At 31.1% G+C, this 21,567-nt stretch overlaps 1 pseudogene; it reads left to right on the forward strand.

Annotated features, from left to right (window-relative positions):
- The first annotated feature begins 648 nt into the window (after positions 1–648).
- LOC111276296 (receptor like protein 28-like) lies at positions 649–19,259 on the forward strand (annotated as a pseudogene).
- The last annotated feature ends 2,308 nt before the right edge of the window (positions 19,260–21,567 follow it).

Raw genomic sequence — 21,567 nt, forward strand, 5'->3', positions numbered from 1 at the left:
GGGAAGTTACTAGGCTTTGTGGTCAATGAAAGAGAAATTGAAGTTGATCCAGACAAGATACGGGCCATTTAAAATTTGTCACCTCCGAGTACACCAAAGGAAGTTCAAGGTTTTCTGGGAAGATTGAATTACATTTTTTGATTTATCTCTCAGCTTACCTACAAATGTGATCCCATATTTAAGCTTCTTCGCAAGAATAATCCTGAAAAATGGGATAAAGAATGTCAAGTGACTTTTGATAAAATTAAGAAATACTTGTCAAACCCTTTAGTGTTGGTACCATCTGTTCCAGGGAAACCTTTAATTTTATACTTGAAAGGGTGTGAAAATTCAATGGGATGTGTGCTGGGGTAACAAGATGAGTCTAGCCGAAAAGAGAGAGCTATTTACTATTTGAGTAAAAAGTTCACAGAGTATGAATCCAAGTATTCCTTATTGGAGAAAATGTATTGTGCATTAGCATGGACTACCAAAAGACTCAGACAGTATATGCTCTATCATACTACATGGCTCATAGCAAAACTAGATCCAATTAAATATATCTTCGAGAAGCCTTCTTTGTCTGGAAGAATTGCTAGATGGTAAATAATGCTCTCGAAATATGATATTATATATGTGAGCCAAAAGACAATAAAATGGGGTGTTATAATGGAGTTCCTTGTAGATCGTGCTACTGAAGAATATGAACCAATGAGGTTGGAATTCCCTTATGAAGATCTAATAACTATTTGCCAACTGGAGAAAGAGGAGCATGGAGAAAAGTGTTGGAGAATGTATTTTGATGGAGCTATTGATGCCTTAGGACAAGGAATTAGGGTAATTTTGATTTCTCCAGAAAAACAATATTGCCCTGTAACAGCAAGGTTAAATTTTAATTACACAAATAATATTACTGAATATGAGGCATGTGTCATAGGCTTACAAGCTGCTATAGATAGAAGAATGAAAGCATTAAAAGTGTTTGGGGACTCAACTCTAGTTATATATCAGTTGAAAGGAGAATGAGAGATGAGAGATTCAAAACTCGTTCCATATCATAAGTATATTCTAGAGTTGGTAAAACAATTTGAAGATATTCAGTTTGATCATTTATCTCGAGAAGAGAATCTAATTACCGATGCATTGGCTACTCTGGTGCAATAATTCGAATTAATGACAATACTGACATTCAGCCCATCAGGCTAGATGTTAAGGATATGCCAGTTCATTGTTCCAATTTGGAAGAGGAGAAAAATGAGAAGCCCTGGTATTATGATATCTTACAGTATATTAAGGATCAGCAATACCCAGTTCAAGCAACAAAAAATGATAAAAGGGTCATCCGAAGATTGGCTATGAGCTTTTTCCTGGATGAGAATGTTTTGTACAAAAAAAGTCGTGATCAAGTATTACTAAGATGCGTAAGTAAGGCTGAAGTAAAAAAAACGATTGAAGAGGTACATGCTGGAATATGTGAGGCACATGCCAATGGACATATGATGACGAGACAAATCATGAGAACAGGATACTATCGGTTAACAATGGAGAGTGATTGCATTGACTATGCTCGTAAATGCCATAAATGCTAGATATATGCTGATAAGATCCATGCTCCGCCATCTGCTTTACATGTTATGACACCACCTTGGCCATTCTCAATGTGGGGCATGGATGTCATTGGTCCTATCACCCCAAAGGCTTCTAACAGGTATAGATTTATTTTTATGATGATAGATTACTTCACAAAATGGGTGGAGGCAGCATCATATGCAAATGTAACATAATCTGTAATTTGCAAGTTCATAAAGAAAGAGATCATCTATAGATATGGACTTTCAAAGAGAATTATTTTAGATAATGTCAAGAATCTAAATAGTAAGATGATGCAAGAAATATATGCTCAATATAAGATCAAGCATCATAACTCGGCACCATACCATCAGAAAATGAATGGGGCAGTTGAGGCAGCCAACAAGAACATAAAAAAGATTCTTGAGAAGATGATCGAGACTTAAAAAGATTGATATGAGAAGTTACCATTTATACTGCATGCATATCGAACATCAATGCGTTCCTCTATTGGGGTAACCTCATTTTTTTTTATTTATAGGGTGGAAGTTGTACTACCAGTGAAAGTGGATATCTCATCCTTGAGGGTTCTAAAAGAAGTTGAGTTGGAAGAAGTTGAATGGATTCAAGAATGCTATGAACAGATAAATTTCATAAAAAAAAAAAAAGATTGACTGCATTGTGCCATGGTCAGCTATATCAAAGAAGAATGATGAGGGCTCATGATAAAAAGATTCAACCCCGTTACTTTCGAGAAGAAAAGTTAGTATTGAAGAGAATCCTCCCAATCCAGCACAATAATAGAGAAAAATGGACTCCAAATTAGGAAGGGCCGTATGTGGTGAAACGAGCTTTCTCGGGTGGAGCGTTGATACTGACTGAGATGGATGGAGATGATTTACCCTATCCTATAAATTATGATGCTGTGAAGAAATATTATGCTTGAAAAAAAAGAAAAAAATGGGAAAAAATGAAAAAAAAAAAAAGAAAAAAAGTGAAAGAAAAAGGAAGACTCAAGGCGAAAACCCTAAAAGGGCGGTTTGAGTCATAAGGGGTTTATCTAAGTTGAAAACCTGAAAAGGCAGCTTAGATAAGGAGAATACGGCATCAAATTTGAAAATTAGTTGACATGGAGACTAGCAAATTCGGAGGAGCTCTAAGTTGTTAAGTACATCAGATGGTTGGGTTTTCAGAAAAACCTTGAGATGTGTTATCATGATTGTTCGATTGTTCATTTTTGGGTTTTGTTTCCCCATACTTATCCTTGTATTTCTTTCTTGGCCAAAGTTTGCCAACATTTTGCTAATAAAAGATATTCTATTTCACTCTTTGTGTACCTCTTCTATTAACAATTTCTCAACCATTCTTATTATTTTCTTCTTAATACTCTACAATGGAAGAAATATGCAAATGCATTCTTACTTTTTGAGTTTGAAATAATGATTGATAAATGAATAATGGCATGAAAGATTTTTACATTACATTAAAGAAGTCAAGAGTGATAAAGGTAGAATCGAGATGTTCAGTTCCTAATAAGGACATTGAATTTGAAAAGAGATTTCTTACAGGAAGAATGTGAGTGGAATAGATGTTTGAGAGCTACACTAGCTCGATCTTAGAAGAGCAACGTAATTTAATCTTTGAAGAATAAAGGGTGATGCCCGAGAAAAGAGCTTGAGAAACTTGAGTACTACAATTGAATAGGAATCAATTAGCTAACATTTGCATAGCATACATTGAATTTCACATGCATTGCATAGCATATACTACATTCAAGAAAATATAGTGCACAAATTCAAGAAGTAGGGGTATTCCAACATCCCACATAGAGAAGACGGATGTGAAGACATTTTCAAATTTGAGAAAAAGCTTGTCAGGTAAGTTTCTAATCCTTGAAATAGGATGTCTCTCGGTATCAGGGTTGATTTGTAAGACCTTTGGGCATAATCTCCTAAAATTCCTTCAAACACGATTTTCATCTCCTTTGGACATGATTGTCAAGGAGCAATTTATTTTTCAAAGTTGTGATGCCTCTGATTAGAGGAGCAATCTATTCTTTGAAGTTGTGATGCCTCTGTTTAGAGGAGTAATTTACTTTCCAAAAGTCATTGAGCCTCTGATTAGAGGAGCTTTGTTTAGGTTTTTCAAAGTCATTGAACCTCTGATTAGAGGAGCTTTGTTTATGTTTTTCAAAGTCATTGAGCCTCTGCTTAGAGGAGTTTTGATCAAATTTTTAATGCAAGAAAATGAAAAAAAAAAGTCGAGTGGAGTCTTGAATGGGTGTCTACATCTTTACGTAATTTCTGTTTCACATAAAATGTGCAAAGATGGGTAGCTGTAGACACCCAATTTGGTCCAGGCCCGGATCAATTGGGCATGGTCCAAATGGATAAGCTCACTTTATATTTTATATTTTTGTATTTTATATTTATATTTATATTTATTTATTTATTTATTTATTTTGTATCTTGTGTATTTATTATTTATTTATTTATTATTACTATTTATTAATATATATTTTTTATTATTTATCTGTTAATATATATGTATTTATTATTATTTATCTATTTGTATATTATTATTTATCTATTATTATTTTTATTTATCTATTAATATTTTTATTTATCTAATTATTTTCTTTTAATTATCTATTAACATTTTCTTTTAATTTATTTGATTTTATTTTCTTTTTACTCGACTGAGATTGGGATGGAAATTGGGAATTCTACCGTGAATTTATGATTCAATCAGAGTTCATATTGGATTCAAAGATTGAATCCCAATCCAAGGAGGAGTTGGGATTGATCAGAAACTTTTCTGATTAATCCCTATAAATAGATCCACGAATTACAAAGACTGGAACACAAAAAAGACAGACATTAACTGAGAGAGAGTGAAAAGAGAAAGAAAAAGGCGTCCAGAAGGGTCAGAAGCAATTTCAGGATTTTTTAAAAATTTTGGCGAATTTTTTTCTGGAAAATTTCCAGATTCCAGTTGAATTTTTCGGCCAGCTACCCAGTTTTCGACGACCATTTCCAAAAATCGACCAGCTTTTCGGTGAACTTCCGATAAAAAACCTAGATTCCGACGAAAATTTTCAAAATTCAATGAGATTCAACCGGAGTTCTTTGTCTGTTTAGAGAAAGGGGAGAGAAAAAAAAAGGGAAAAGAGAGAAGAGGAGAAGGGAATTCTGAAAAAAAAAAAAGACCTTCAGCCTTATATACCCTCCCTAAAATGACGTTGTTTTTGTGTTAATAAACCCACAGGATCCACGCGTTTTGCCAATATCTGACCTGACCCGAGCACCAACCCACGTGTGACCCGCGTGTGACTCAAGTGCGAAGTTGAGCCGAGCCGAGCCGCCTACACTCGAACCATGTCTCCAAGCCATTTTTCTTCCTCAAGCCGAGTCGAGCCGAGCCGCTAAGCCGAGCCGCTAAGCCGAGCCGTTCCTAGGTTTTTTGTTTCATTATTTATTTATTTATTTATTTATTATTATTATTATTATTTGTTGATTAGATTAGAATTATTTAGTATTTTTTATTTTATTTTATTCTATTTTTATCTTTATTTTTATTTTTATTTTTATTTCTTTAAATAAAATTAAAAAATATATATTTTTAAGGAAAAGTTGAAAGTATCAATTTTCCTTGAAAATAAGTTTTTCTAAAAAATATTTTGAGGAAAAGTTGAAAGTATTAATTTTCCTTGAAAATAAGCTTTCTAAAAAATATTTTTGAGGAAAAGTTGAAAGTATCAATTTTTCTTGAAAATAAGTTTTTCTAAAAAATATTTCTGAGGAAAAGTTGAAAGTATCAATTTTTCTTAAAAATAAGTTTTTTTTAAAAAAAAAAGGTTTTTTTTTTTAGGAAAAGTTGAAAGTATCAATTTTCCTTGTACAAAAGCAATGAATTTTTTAAGAGAAAAATATTTGTATCTAAAAATGAATCATTTTTTTCTTCTTTTTTGTTTTATTTCTTTTCTTTTTTATTTTCTTGGATTTTTTTTAATGTTAAATAATCCGACGATGGAGCCTCTGCAAGTGGAACAGTAGTTTTCTTGCATACTCTTGAGGTGAGGGAATTTTTTCAATTTTCTGCTAAAAGTATTAGAGTCAATTGAGAACAATTTTCAATAATTAATTACTTGGTAAATTTTTAAAGCTTATTGGATGACACAAAATTAAGCTGGTACCATCTTTCGATGGGCGTTGTGAGGGTGCTATAACCTTCCTCACACGTAACTGAACTCCCAAACCATGTTCTGGTTAGTAGACATGAACCTATTCTTTTAGGGACCCTTAAGCTTAGGTGTTCCTTAAAAAGATAGATTTATTAGGTGACCAATCACACCTAGATAAAAAAGATTGGTGGCAACTCCTTAAGTCAATGTCTAGCGATAGATCCTCGGATCTAGACATTATGACAATCGTTAGTATAGATTTGTATGTTTTAATTTTCTCAGCTATATCGAAGGTTAGCGTCTGTCAGTATAAATTTATATGTTTTAATTTTTTTGACCTATACCAACGGTTAACGCCTGTCAGCATAGACTTGTAATTTTTCTTACCTATACCAACGCTTAACATTCGTCAGTATAGTTTTATATTTTTTTAATTTTCTTACTTACATCGATGGTTAAAAACTGTCAGTATAGAATTATATACTTTAATTTTTTTACCTTTACCAATGATTAGAAATTGTCAGTACAGACTTATATGTTTTAATTTTTTTATTATATTTTGGTTACTATTAATATTGCTTGAAATATTCCAATGATCAAATGTATCAGTATAAATATTAAGACGTTAGTAAATTTTTTTCAAAATTATATTTTCAATTATTAATATTAATTTATTTATAATCATAACATAATATGTTTTCATATAAACAAAAAAATAAAGTAAAAGATATTTAATAACATTAAAACTATAATTAAATTATTTATAATCCACAAACTTAGTATAAGTGAAACACTAAAATTATTTTACCAAGTTTGATAAAACAAACATCGATAAAACAAACATAGATAAATAGTGTCAAGGGATAAATGGCTGTCGATTTTTTTTCATTGTTTTCTCGTCAATTAAACAACAAATAAAGGCGAACGTTATATTGGCTTAATAGAAAAGAGGAAACTCTGAAATTTTTAAGTTTTAGGGTTCAAGTTTTATCACATGTAGGCAATTTGTTTAATTTTATGTTGATTTATTTTATTAATTAATTTGTTTGTTTATTAATTTCTTCTGTAAATATAATATGTGATTATGTAGTTTGTAATAAAAATTTTTACTTGCAATTGTAATCAATAAAAAAACAAAGAGAAGTGAATTTTTTTTCTGAAGAATTCTGAAGTAGATGTGCCAATGAACTGCACTGAACCGGAACTAATATGATATTATCATTGTACATGCTTGCCCAAGTCCAACTTATCCAATAATTCAAGCATTAAATTATGCCAAGTCCATCAAAATTATTAAAAAATATTAATTGATACAACCTAGACCCATCCGAATTATTTTTTTCTAAAAAACTAAAAATATGATATTTTTATTTAATCTTTAGTATTTTATTTTTATTAAGTTTAAACTATGAATAATTTAACATATTTTTTAATGTTTACATTATAATATTATATATGTATTTATTATTTATATAATATATATTATATAATTAAAAATGGGCATATTGGATTCAGATCTTGAATTTTGGAGTTAAAGTCCAATTCATTTTTTTTTACTTTAACACATTTAACAAGTTTAATATCAAGTAAGCTTTGATCAGCTTTATACGATAATTCGATCCTACGATAGATGCCTTTATTTTCTTTAAACATATTCTATTAGTTGCTTGCAAAATATAGAAAACAAAAAAGAACCTACTTACTACAAGAAGTGAGTACTGCAACTTTTTTAAAACTTTATTCAACAAAAAAAAAATCATTTTATTATAAAACTCTACACTATATAACACTTCCATCGTTGTTAGAAATGCAGTAGTAAAAATGGCTTATGATTGCAAATTCCAAATGGTGGTAATTGAGACTGATTCTGAAGTATTGTAATGGAGTGTCAATGAAGCACTGCCATGTTCTGATTGGAATATCCAGCCAATGGTAACTGTTATCAAGGCCTATATGAAGAAGTTTGAAGGAGTAAAGTTGAGTTGTGTTAGTCGTACAGCAAATAGGGCTGCAGACTGCATTGCTGTCCAGGCAAGACATGGGATGAGCTTTTCGAGCTGGGACAATGCACCGCCATTGACTGGATTCTGTGATCCAAGTTTTTTTGGTGTTATTGTGACTGTTACAATTGCTTTTTCATCAATACATTCATTGTGTTTTGTCCAAAACAAAAACATCAATCGCAACTTGATTTTGCGATTAGTCATAATAAATTAACCGCAATCGAGAATTTTTATCTTGTTGGACGTTACATTTCAATCAAGGTTGACGATTGTGTTGGGAACATGGGCTCAAATTCCATTAGAGATTTGTTTGAGATTTGTTAGATATTGTTGGATAAATAAGAAGACTTGCAAAAGAAGAATTTTAAGAGAAAGAGGATTCTTAATAGGTAAGTTTGACTTGAAAGAGAAGAATTATAAAAGGAAAGAGATTCTTAATAGTCAAGTTTGACTTACAGGAGAAGAATTCTAAAAGGAAAGAGATTCTTAATAGACAAATTTGTATGGTTATAAATAGGTGAAATCTTTATAGGGTTATGTATAAGAAAAAGATGTAAGAGAGTTGTAGATTTTTGTGGGATAAACACCCTATAGGAGTATTGGGGCTCTACGTCTTATGGGTGTGTATGTTTATTTGTAAGTAGACTAGAGGAGACTGAGAGGGTCCACATAGGTATGATGTATGGGAGTATATGGGTATGTGTTTGGTTATGTTGAAATGGTGCACAAGGGTTTAGGTTTGTGTTTGTTTGGGTTGAGAATACTTCATAGGACTAGAGGAGATTGAGAGTGTCTTATGAGTATTGATTGTTGAGTAAGGTTGATGATTTGATGTAAGTTTGTAATTCTCTACAACTAGTGGATCTTATTTCTCATCCGTGGATGTAGGTCAGTTGGACCGAACCACGTTAAATTGTTGTCTCTTGTTTGTTTGATTTATTGTTTGATTTTGCTTCCACTGGTGTGATTGGATTGGAGGCTTTTAGCCCAACAAATGATATCAGAGCTGTGGTGTTCCCCAACAGATTGAACCCTGTTTTGTGAGACTATATCCTCCTTTTACTTGTTCTGCAACGTGATTGCCTCTAATAACCGGCATTGGAAGGATGAATTGAAAAGAATGCCATAATGATGAACAAGTAAATTAGAGACTTTGTCACATTCAGACAAATCAGAGCTTTTCATAAGATTGAGTTTTGTAAGACTGCATTTCTGTCCTCCAACTGAATGTCTGGACCATTGAAGCAAAGATCAACATACTTTACCGTAATGTTGGGCACTGAATGAGCAGCCATTTGCGGTAGAATTTTCCCATCTCTCCAGTGTTAAAAATACTATTGAGGGTTGACAGCTTCCACGTCTTGTCTTTTTCTACTTTGTATGGTTAGTTTCTATCCCTATCCTCTCATTAGTTGCTTGCAAAATACAGAAAACAAAAAAAACCTACTTACTATAAAAAGTGAGTACTACAACTTTTTTAAAACTTTATTCAACAAAAAGAAAATCATTTTATTAAAACTCTACGCTATATAACACTTACATCGTTGTTAGAAATCTTTCTTTCCTTGCTTGGCTCGACATTCACAATAATAGTTTCCAAAGCTCGTTGCCCATTGAGTTAGCTAATTTGCGTAGGTTGAAATATTTGAACTTTGGTAACAATAGCTTCAGTGGGGAAATCCCATCATGGTTTGGTTCCTTCACTCAACTCCAGAGGTTGTATTTTGATGATAACAACTTCAAAGGTTTTATCCCATCTACCCTGGGCAATTTGTCAAAACTAAAGACGTTGTCCTTGCATAACAATAATTTGAAAGGGCCGATTCCTGCAGCAGTTGGAAATCTTTCAAACTTGAAATGGGTAATTTTGCATAATAATTACATTTCAGGTTGCAATTGCATACCTTTCTCAATTTTTAATGTCTTTATTCATTGCAGAATGTTGATTTTAGAACTAATAATTTCATTACAGGTCATCTGTCGTCGGGAATATTTGATCACCTTCCTAAATTACGAGCACTAAGTTTGACATGGAACCAGATTTCCGGTAGAATTCCAAATAGTTTATTCAAATGCAAAGAATTGGTGTATTTATCCTTGCATAACAATTCTTTGGAGGGAAGTTTGCCCATAGAGATCGGAAATTTGACTATGCTCAACAAATTGTCTCTCTACGGGAACAACCTGAAGGTACAGTGAACATGTGTCTGTTCTTTTTTTTTTAAGGACATCTCTGAAATACTAACAAGAAACTTACCTTATAACAGGTTTCATTCCTTCCTCAATCTTTAATCTTTCTTCGTTGCAAGCAATTTCACTCGGATTAAACAAGCTCTCATGTCATCTCTTACCAGATATGTTTGATCACCTTCCTCGATTACTATATCTTAATATGATTGGGAGTCAACTTTCTGGAAGAATTCCAACAAGTTTATTCAAGTGCAAAGAGTTAGAATATCCATACTTGTCTTCTAATCAATTGGTGGGGAATATGCCTTCAGAAATTGGGAATTTTACTTGGCTTAAACATTTGTGCCTCGACCAGAACAAATTTGAAGGTAAGCTCAAGGTATATTTTGGTGCGCCTAAGATATATAGTGAACATCACATAAGATTATATACGTGATTAATTGAAAATTTATATTTATTAACATCATCTTTACATTTTTTGTCTTAATTTCAATTTCATGTCGTAATTTTATATATATCAAACTAAATGTCTTATACATTTGGTCATTTTATCTGAAATTTTCAGCCTTTTTATATTTGAAAGTATGTAGTACTCTCTCACTTTTACATTAACCTTTTTTAAAGACTTACATTTCCTTCTTTTTTTTATGTTTCATATATTCTAATTTTTAATAATTTTTTTAAAAGACGTCTATGATAATAATGATAAGCTTTCAGGTTCCATTCCTTCATCACTCTTCAACATTTCTTCATTGCAAGTAATTGAACTTAGATTCAACAAGCTCTCAGTAGGTCATCTCTCATCGGATATATTTGATCGCCTTCCTAATTTACGATGGCTTGATTTGAGTGGGAGTCAAATTTCTAGAAGAATTCCAACAAGTTTGTTCAAATATAAAAAGTTAGAATGTATATACCTAGCTAATAATCAATTGAAGGGGACTGTGCCCATAGAAGTCGCCAATTTGACTTCACTTGAGGTATTGGATATCGACAGGAGCAACTTGACCGGTAAGCTTTTTTTTTTTTTTTTGGTAATTGAATTTGTCAAAAATTTAATCTTAATTATTAGATCCCATCCACTTCTGCTTTGAACATAGTTCTACCCATGGAGTATTCTCAATCTAACAAATACATACATATGTGCATACATGTTTATATGGATCATCTTAATCTCTTTTAATCCACTTACAAATATTTAAACATATATATCCATAAAGACCTTCTCAATCTCCTCTAATCCGATAGAATGTCTACCCAATAAAACACTGCAAGTCTCTTACATTTTTTTCTCATATTTAATCTTATAGAAGTTGACATTACTTATAAGCATATAAATTTACTTATCAGGAATTCATTTTCACTTAAAATTTTTCTTTTACAAGTCTTTTTATTCATCAAATAATATCTAATCAATCTAAAAAAAATCTCAAATAAATCTTTTATGGGATTCAAGTCAATCACAACAATATCCACATTAACTCAAATTTTATCAAATCATTAATCTTCATGCTAGACATACTTGACTCTAACCACAATGGAATTCTTTTAATCATCTTCTTTGTGTATTTTCACACTTCTTGCAAATCAATCTATCAAAATATAAACTCAAACTCTTCTCTTAAATCAAGCTCTTCTAGGCTTGCTGCTTTCTATGCCTCAAACCTTTGCTTTAATACCAATTATTTGGTGTGTCCATGAATGAGAGAAAAGATCTATTAGTTGTAGAAAATTACAAATATACAATCATATCAATCAACATTCATAATCTATATTCATGGATGCTTTCATTTTCTTATAATTCTATGAAGTATTTTCAACTCAAACAATTGTATACCCATGTGGCATACTATACCTATATGGATGCTTTTATTTTTCTTTAATCTTATGAAGTATTTTCAACTCAAACAAGTACATCCATAAAGATCATCTCAATCTACTCTATTCTTATAGGGTGTTAATCAAATAAAACTCTAAACTTTTTTACATATTTTTCTCATACCTAATCTTATAAAGGCTCTCATTATTTATAAACATACAAATTTGGTTATCAATAATCCCTTTCTACTTAAATTTTTTCTCCTACAAATCTTTTTGTCCATCTAACAATGTCTAATCAATCTAAAAATGAGTCTCAAATACATTTCTTATAGAATTTTGAGTCAATCCTAATAATATTTTGTTAGAAAAATGGGGTCCAGCCTCATGTAATTAGTTTTGGACCAATCAAAGGCCATGGGCCTTGGTTTTTCTTTTTACACAAAGCTCTAGTTGCTTAATAAAAAAAAGTGGAGCTGTTTTAAGGTGCTGTCGCAAACAAAAAAAAAACAAAAAAAATAGAGAAAAAAATGAGAAGGGAAAGTTGGTTGAATGAAAGTTGATATGTGGTCCGATTAAGCTGAAATTTTATCAATAAGTTTATGATTCAGAGTTATACATTATGAAGTAAAGATCGGGTTTGAAACTCTCTAAGAACAAATCCATTGTATATTTGTTGAGTCACTTATTTAGTAAGATTTCTCCAATTATCTCTCTAGTTGTTGATTAGCTCTAGTTTAACTAAAAAAAACTTTGTATAACCATTATTTGATAGTGGAGTTTTTTTAGTGGTTCGTGATTTTTTCCTCTATACTGAAAGGTTTTTCATGTAAATCTTTGGTATATTTTATTTTTTCTATGTTGGTGATTGTTAATTGTTGTTTATTGTTGTAGGTTTATTGTAATATATTACTTCTGTGTTATTGTGTTTATTGTTTCAAGTCCAACAAGTGGTATCAGAGCAAAATTATTTTTGAGATAACGATACAAAAGTAGCTCAAAACAGAAGTAAATTATATTTGAGATCATGAAGGATGATACAGGTTCCATAATAAAATTGACAGCATCAAATTATTCATTTAGGAAGCCTATGATGAAAAATCATTTATACTGCAAAGATTTATATAAGCCAGTATTAGGTGATTCGGCTAAACCAACAGATATGAAATATGAAAGCTAAAGGAAGTTAGGCAGAAAGATGCTGGCTATAATCAAAAAATGGATTGATATCAGCGTATTTCATCATGTAGTGTAGAAGGCAAATGTCCACATTGTTTAAGAAAAATTGATAGTATTGTATGAGAGAAAAACAAGTATGAATAAAGTTATGTATGTTAAAAAGCTTATAACTTTATAGTGAAAAGATGGACGATCTATTACAGAGCACTTGAGTGATTTTCAAGATATATTTAATTAGATGACTACTATAGAGCTTAAAATAGATGATGAAATAAAGGTATTATTTCTTTTAGGTTCATTGCTAGACAGCTAGAATACTCTAGTTGTGACTATTATTAATTCAGCTCTAATTACAAAATGACATTGGAGATAGTAAAGAATAGTACGCTTAATGAAAAAATAAGTCAAAAATATGTAGACCTTGGGAATCAAGTTCTGGTCTTAGAGAACAAGGGTAGAAACATTGGCAGAGGTTAAAACTCAAAAAATCATGGTAAGTCTAAACACAAATCCAAGTCTAAAGATAAAGTAAAGTATTTTCATTGTGGTAAAGTAAGTTATATAAAATGACACTATAAAATCTTGAAACAAGAGCAAAAAGATGAGAAAGGCAAGAGTTCAGATAATGGTAATGTTACAGAAGTAAATTCAGATAGTGATTCAGTTACTTTGATTTGTACACATGGTAATTGTAATCATATTAGTGATCTCAGCATTAAGTGGATAGTTGACATTGAGCTGTATATCATTGTGTTTCTAAGAGAGAATTATTTACAATTTATAAAGTAGGAGACTTTGGTTACACCAAGATGAGAAACAAGAGTATGTTGTAGATTATTAGGATTGGTGATATTATTGTACAAACTAGTACAGGCTACATATTAACTTTGAAGGATGTCAAACACATTTCAGATATGAGAATGAACTTGCTTGCTATTAATGTTCTTGATAAGGAGGGATATAAGAGTCAACAAAAGAATAGACAGTGAAAGCTTTTCAAAAAATCTATGATAGTTGTAAGAGAAAAATTATGCTGCACAATGTATAAGATATGAATGCAATTGAATGGCAACTAGGTAAATACCATTGAGGATGATGCTTCAGCAAACTTGTGGCACAAGAGGCTGGCACACATGATTGAGAAAGAGTTACAAGTTTTGGCAAGACAGTCTCTCATTCCCTTGACCAAAGGTATATCTCTCGATTCATATGATTATTGTTTATTTGGTAAACATCGTAGAGTTTCTTTTCATAAGAGTTCTCAGAAAAAAGAAAATAGATTGGAATTGCTTTATTTTGACATATGTGATCCCATTAAGGTTGAGCCATTAAGTGGTAGAAGGTATTTTGTTACTTTTATTAATGATGCTTCATGTAAAACTTGGGTGTATATATTGAAAAACAAAAGTCAAGTATTGCAATATTTTTAAAAATTTCATGCCATGGTGAAAATGATGATAGGTTACCTTTGAAGTGTATTCGGACTAATAATGGTTAAGACTACACATCCAAAGACTTTAAAAAGTACTGTTCAAAGCATGGGATCAAACATGAGATGACAGAACTTGAAACACCGTAACATAATGGTGTAGCTAAAAAGGTGAACCGTACCATTATGTAAAAATTCAAATGCATGTTGAGGATGATAAAATTACCAAAGCCATTCTAGGATGAAACAGTCAATACAACTTATTATTTGTTTAATAGATCACCATCAGTTTTTTTGGGCTTTGACATTCCAAAAAGAGTATGGATAGAAAAAAATGCTTAATATTCTCATTTAAAAGTTTTCGAGTATAAAGCATTCATGAATGCGTCAAAAGAGCAAAGGTCAAAGCTCAACAATAAAGCTACACAGTGTGTGTTTATGGGATATGATGATGAAAATTTTAGTTATAGGGTATAAGATCCAATGAAGAGAAAGACAGTCAGAAGCAGAGATGCGGTCTTTCATAATAAAAAAAATAGTAAACCTTGAAAAAAATGAAAAAATTACATGGGTTACTGTTAAGTATGATATTTCAACACTGATAGGGGTTCCATAGAAAAAAGCCACAAATTATAAAAATGAGTAAAAAACAGAACTTGGGGATATGAATGAGCCAGCCATAATTAGTGATGAGCCAGATGCAATCAATTTTGAGCAGAAAGAGCAATCATCTCTACCTAAGAGTGTTGAGCAGAGAGAGCTACCTTTGGCATCAGGTGGTATAGAATTTCAGCCTAGAAGGTCTACTAGAGAGCACAGGCCATCTATCAGGTATCCAAGTTTATATTTTATTTTAATTACTAGTGAAAGAGAGCTAGAGCGCTTTCAAGATGTGCAAACTACTCCAGATAGAAAGCATTGATTAAAAGCAATGAAAGAAGAGATTGAGTCATTATAAAAAAATGGTACTTATGATCTTGTTAAACTTTTAAAAGGGAAGAGGCTGTTGAAAAATAAATGGGTATTGAAGTTGAAAAAGGATAGTGACAAGCTAGTGAGTTATAAAGCTCGATTAGTGGTGAAAGGTTTTTCTTAAAAATCAGGTATCAATTTTGATAAGATCTTTGCTCCAATTATGAAGATGAGTTCCATTCGAGTGATACTGAGATTAACAACTAGTTTAGATCTTGAGCTTGAGCAACTTGATGTTAAAACTACATTCTTGCATGGTGACTTGCAAGAGAACATTTATATAAATCAACCTAAGGGTTTTGAAGTGAAAGGGAAAGAGCACTTAGTTTGTAAATTAAAGAAAAACTTGTATAGCTTGAAACAAGCTTTGCGATAGTGGTACAAAAAATTTGATTCTTTTATTGTGAGTCATAGCTATAAAAGAATGGTAGCAGATCTTTATGTGTATGTTAAAAATTTTTTGATGGTAACTTTATTATTCTCTTATTATATGTTGATAATATGTTGATTATAAGTCAAGATGCTGGTATGGTTTGCAGGTTGAAAGAACAATTGTCTAAGTCGTTTGACATGAAGTGTTTAGGTCTAGCAAAGTAGATTATCGGTATGGACATTATTCGAGATAGGAGAGCTAAAAAGCTGTAGTTGTCATAGAAAAAGTATATTGAATGGGTGTTTAGTAGATTCAACATGCTACATGCTAAATCAGTTAGCAGTCTACTTGCCAACCATTTTCATCTGAGTAAAAAATCTTGTTCGATGTCTAAAGAAGAGCAACTAACTATTTCTAGTATTTCTTATTTTTCTATAATCGGTTCTTTAATGTATCTTATGATTTGTACACAGCCTAACATTACTCATGCAATTGGTGTAATGAGTAGATTTCTTTCTAATCTAAAAAAAGTTCATTAAGAAGCAGTGAAATGAATTTTTAGATTTTTTAAGGGTACCTCAAAAATGTACTTGAGTTATGGAGTTTCACAACCAGTTCTAGAAAGATATACTGATACTGACATGATAGGTGATCTTGATAGTAGAAAATCTATTTTAGGTTATTTGTTCACTTTTGCAGAAAAAGCTGTGTTTTAGTAGTCTAAGTTGCCAAGGTGTGTTACTTTGTCAACTACAGAGACTGAGTTTATTGCAGCAACCAAAGCAGGTAAAGAAATGCTTTGAATGAAATGTTTTCTTCATGAATTAAAGTTGAATCAGAAAGAGTATATGATATTTTGTGATAGCCAGAGTGCTTTAGATTTGAGTGAGAATGCTATGTACCATGCTAGAATGAAGTACATTGATGTTAGATATCATTGGTTATGTTTAATGATTAAGGAACAATAGATGCTATTAAAAAAAGTTCATACTGATAAGAATGTAGCTAATATGTTGACTAAGATACTTTTCAGAGAGAAGCTTGAGCTTTACAATAACTTGGTCAAAAACTTGATCAAAATGAGTTCCTTAGCCAAGGTAAGTTCCAAATAAAACTACTATGGTGATGAATCTCCTCCTAATGGGGTTTGAAGGGAAGATTGTTAGGAAAATGGGATTCAGCCCCATGTAATTGGTTTTGGACCAATCAAAGGCAATGGGCCTTAGTCTTTCTTTTTACACAGAGCTCTAGCTACTTAATAAAAAGAGGTGGGGCTGTTTTAAGGTGGTGTCGCAAACCAAGAAGAGAAAGAAGAAAAGCCAAGCAAAATAGAAAGAAAAAAGAGAATGGAGAGTTGGTTGAACGAAAGTTGATCCGTGATCTGATTGAGCTAAAACTTTATCTGTAGATTTATGATTCAGAGTTCCACATTCTAAACGGTGAAGATCGGGTTTGAAGCTCTCCAGAAACAAATTCAGAATATATTTGTTGAGTCATCTATTTGGTGAGATTTCTCCAATTGTCTCTCTAAGTGTTGATTAGTTCTAGTTTTAGCTAGAGAAGAACTTTGTACATCCATTAGTTGATAGTGGAGAATTTTTTAGTGGTCTGTGGTTTTTTTTTCTATATTGGAGGGTTTTCCATGTAAATCTTAATATGCTTTATTTTTTCTACGTTATTGCTTATTGTTTGTTATTTATTACTATGAGTTAATTGCGATAAATTGCTTCTGCATTATTATGTTTATTACTTCAGGCTCAATATATTCTACCATAGGATCACATAACTGTTGGTGTTTTCATTTTTTTATACAAGTTTTTTTTTTATGACCTAACGCCGTCTTTCTTTTCTTTTTCTTTTTGAACATCGAAAAAATTTCTTACTTATGTTTATGTTATATTATATATTTGGAAATCATTTTTCATGATTTTTTGTTTTTTACTTTTGAAATTAAAATCATATATATTCTGACTATAAAAAAATTAAAATTTTAATATAAAATACAATAAACTCAAAACTCTTTCTTTTAGTTTTTATGAAAGTCATATAGAGACAAAGAATTTGGGGGAATCGGAGAGAGACAGATGGAGTGATTACTTTTTTCATAGTGTGCTCCTATATTGTTACGTACGTACCAATAGAATTTCTAATTCAACTTATGGTTGTCCGGTTAATAGTGCAGCCACGCACTTAGACATGGCAAGATTTTGTGGGCTAAATGGTTGACATATGCATTTTATTTGCATGCGTTACATCACAAACATAGTTTATTTGCATTTTTTTTAATTTCATATAATCTTCAAACTCCTAACCTAGATTTATTCCTTATTTTCTCCCAGTACGCTTTCCAAATGCACCACTTTCATTGCATTGATTATGTGTTTCAGAGAACAATTTAGTTAAAGACATGCCTTCCTCAATTTGCAACTTGAGTTCCCTTCAAGGTCTCAAGTTGTTTAATAATAATTTGGGTGGAACTATTCCAAAATGTATTGGAAACTTGAGCTCTCTCTTATACATTGATCAACAAAAGAATAATTTTCATGGTAAATTACCTGAAAATTTTGCTAAAGGTTGTCCTTTGAGAGGTTTTGAGATCAACAACAACCAATTAGAAGGACCACTACCACAATCTTTGGGTAATTGCAAAGACTTGAAACTTCTTGATGTGGAAAGAACAATTTAAGTGACACTTTTCCAAATTGGTTAGGAAACTTGGATCAGCTACAGGTTCTTGTTTTGAGATCGAATAGATTTTATGGTCTAGATAACTCCAAAGTTACATCTTCCTTCACTCATTTACGTGTCATTGATCTTTCTCACAATCACTTCAGTGGATACTTACCGATGAAATTTTTTGAAAATTTGCATGCCATAAGGGAAGGGTATGAAAAGAAAGTTAAGCCAGAGTACATGATCGATGCATCGGCTGATGGAATTGCGTATTATATTCAAAGTGTATCTTTTACAGCAAAAGGGTTGGAAACAGAATTTCAGGAAATGTTAACCACTTGGACGGTAATCGACTTTTCGAGCAATCAATTCATGGGGGAAATTCCTAAGGCACTTGGTGAACTTCATTCACTAGTAGTCCTCAACCTCTCTCACAATAGTTTAACAGGTCCTATCCCATCATCTTTGGCGATTTGTCAGAGCTTGAATCATTGGATCTCTCATCGAATAAGCAAAAAGGAAAAATTCCAGTACAGCTAAAAAATCTTGTATTTTTAGAGATGCTAAACCTTTCTCATAATTATCTTGTCGGACCTATTCCTCAAGGCAATCAATTTGATACTTTTGAAAATGATTCTTACAATGGGAATTTGGGTTTATGTGGATTCCCACTGTCAAAGAGTTGCAGTAATGATGTCAAATTGAAGCCAACACCGAAAACAAGAGCATTCAGTTGGAAATTTGCAGTGCTGAAGGGTTATGGATGTGGAATGGTGTTCGGACTAAGCATGGGATACATTGTATTCACAACTGGAAAACCATGTTGGTTTGTCGGGATGATTGACAGAGGTCAACAAAAATATATTTTGTATTTTGTTTGATAGGGACGAATCTAGGGGCGGACAAAGGCCTGACCTCCTTAATTAAAGAAATCATGGTTATAGTCTTTATTACAATGTTTACTTACCTTTAGGGAGTAAGAAAAGTTAAATGCGAAATCAATTTTGTAATAAATATTATAGTTATTTAACTTTCTTAAAAAAATTTTTCTGTTGTTAAAATATAGAAAGAAAATTATTAACACTATAATTTTTGTCTATGTATCTATTTGATTGATTCAAAATTAAAATAGAAAGAATTAAGTTAATAATGAATGAGGTAAGAATTAATAACGTTACCATATCAAATTACAAATTTTACAGTAGGTCAAGTTAAAAATTGTATGGGGAACCAAACCATAATTTCACCTTACTTATTTTCAAGAGAGAATGCAATATATTTAATTAATAATGAAAATATAACAATTATATATAGTAATGAATTTGCAGTTTATTATATGATAAAGTCTGAATTAATTATTATACACCAATAATTATGTAATTTATTAATAGAGTATTGGACTATTAATTTTAGTGATAAGGAATCAAATTTTGAAAATCTCAAATATAAAAATAATTATTTGAAATTTAATTTAATTAATTTATATAATCATTTATATTTAATAAGTATAAATTTTAAATTATAATGCTTATAACCCATGCTTTTGTCTTTAAATTGTAACTTATTTTATAAAAAGTCAATCATATGAATTTATTTATAAAATTATAAAACTCCACCGAATGGATAAAAATAATGATCATAGACTTTATTCTAATTTTTTAGTGGTATCAATTCATGGTCCCCTCTTACCATCTCCATCTTGCAAGTGGGTATTCCATTAAGCTCCAATCTTGACTCAAAACCAAGAGAAAAGCATCAACAAGAGTCAAGGTCACAATTACTAATGTATAATTAATTTAATACATTATCATTTGTGTGATGTGTATATAAATATAACTCACATTTTGCATTTTTAGAGTTTTTATGTACTTTTATATATAGTAATGATAATGTTTTGATAATAATGATCCAATTCACTGGTAATAAAATTTTGAAACATGCTTTAAAAAATAGGTTTAAATGGTTAGCGTGTGTCTATTTGAGTATATTTATAAAAAATAAATTAAATTATTAATTATTAAATGAATACATGACAATTATATAAACCTATTTTGAAATTAAAAAAAATTTAAAAAAAAAAAAACTCCACTAACCCTATATAAATAGCCGTCCTAAACTTTATTCCAATTTGTTAGTGGTATCACTTAATTGTCCCTCATGTCCCACTCTTTTTCTTGCATTTGGAAAGAAGACTATCAGGTAAGGGTCCTTTCAAATTAGACTTTTGTTATTGTTGTGCAAGATAGAAGTGTGAACACGGGACAAATTTTCAGACATTGTAGAAATATTTGTGCAGATTTTCCACTGCAATGATGTCTAGTCATGAAAAGGACAAGTCAATCAAACACCGCAGAAACAAAAATTCCATTCAAGTGATCCAACAGATACTCCATCCAATTTCAAGTTCAACTAAGCTTGCTTTGAGTCCAATTGAGATAATAACTAGATGAAAATTGAAGACAGAGGGCCCTGGATTATCATTGTCATATTTTAAAATTTCCAAATCATGATGAAATTGAGCTACCATCAAAATAGCCTTTGACAAACAAAACATGTGTAATGTATTAGTATTAAATAATGAACAATCAACACTATGATTCATCAAACTTAATTGTTCTTTTCTTTCTCTTAATTTGCCTCGTAACCCAAGCATATATCAATGGAAGACACTTGGTTCTATTTAAAATAATAACTCAAATCTCATAAAAGATTTATTTATGATTGATTAGATATTGTTTGATGGAAAAAAAAACTTATAGAAGAATAATTATGAGAAAAAATAGATTTTTAATAGATAAGTGTGACTTGCAAAAAAAAAATTTAAGAAGAAATGAATTCTTAATAAGCAAAATTATATGCTTATAAATAGGTGACGTTTTTATATGATTAGGCATAAGAAAAAGATATAAGAGACATAGGGTTTTATGAGATGGAAACCCAAAAGATTACTGGAGATTTATGTCTTATGTGTGTATATATTTGTATGTTTGTGAGTGGATTAATAGAGACTTAGAGGATCCACATAGGTATGGTGCATGTGTGCATATAGTTATATATATGTTTCAGTTGAAAATACTTTAAGACTACAAGATATTGATATGGTTTATGGGTATTAATTGATGTGGCTGATATGATTGTATGTTTGTAATTCTCTATAACTAGTGAATTTTTTTTCTCATTCATGGATGGAGTTCAATTA

Source organism: Durio zibethinus, chromosome 25 (assembly GCF_047325235.1).
Source record: "Durio zibethinus cultivar Kanyao isolate XHJ-2024 chromosome 25, ASM4732523v1, whole genome shotgun sequence".
Lineage (NCBI taxonomy): Eukaryota > Viridiplantae > Streptophyta > Magnoliopsida > Malvales > Malvaceae > Durio > Durio zibethinus.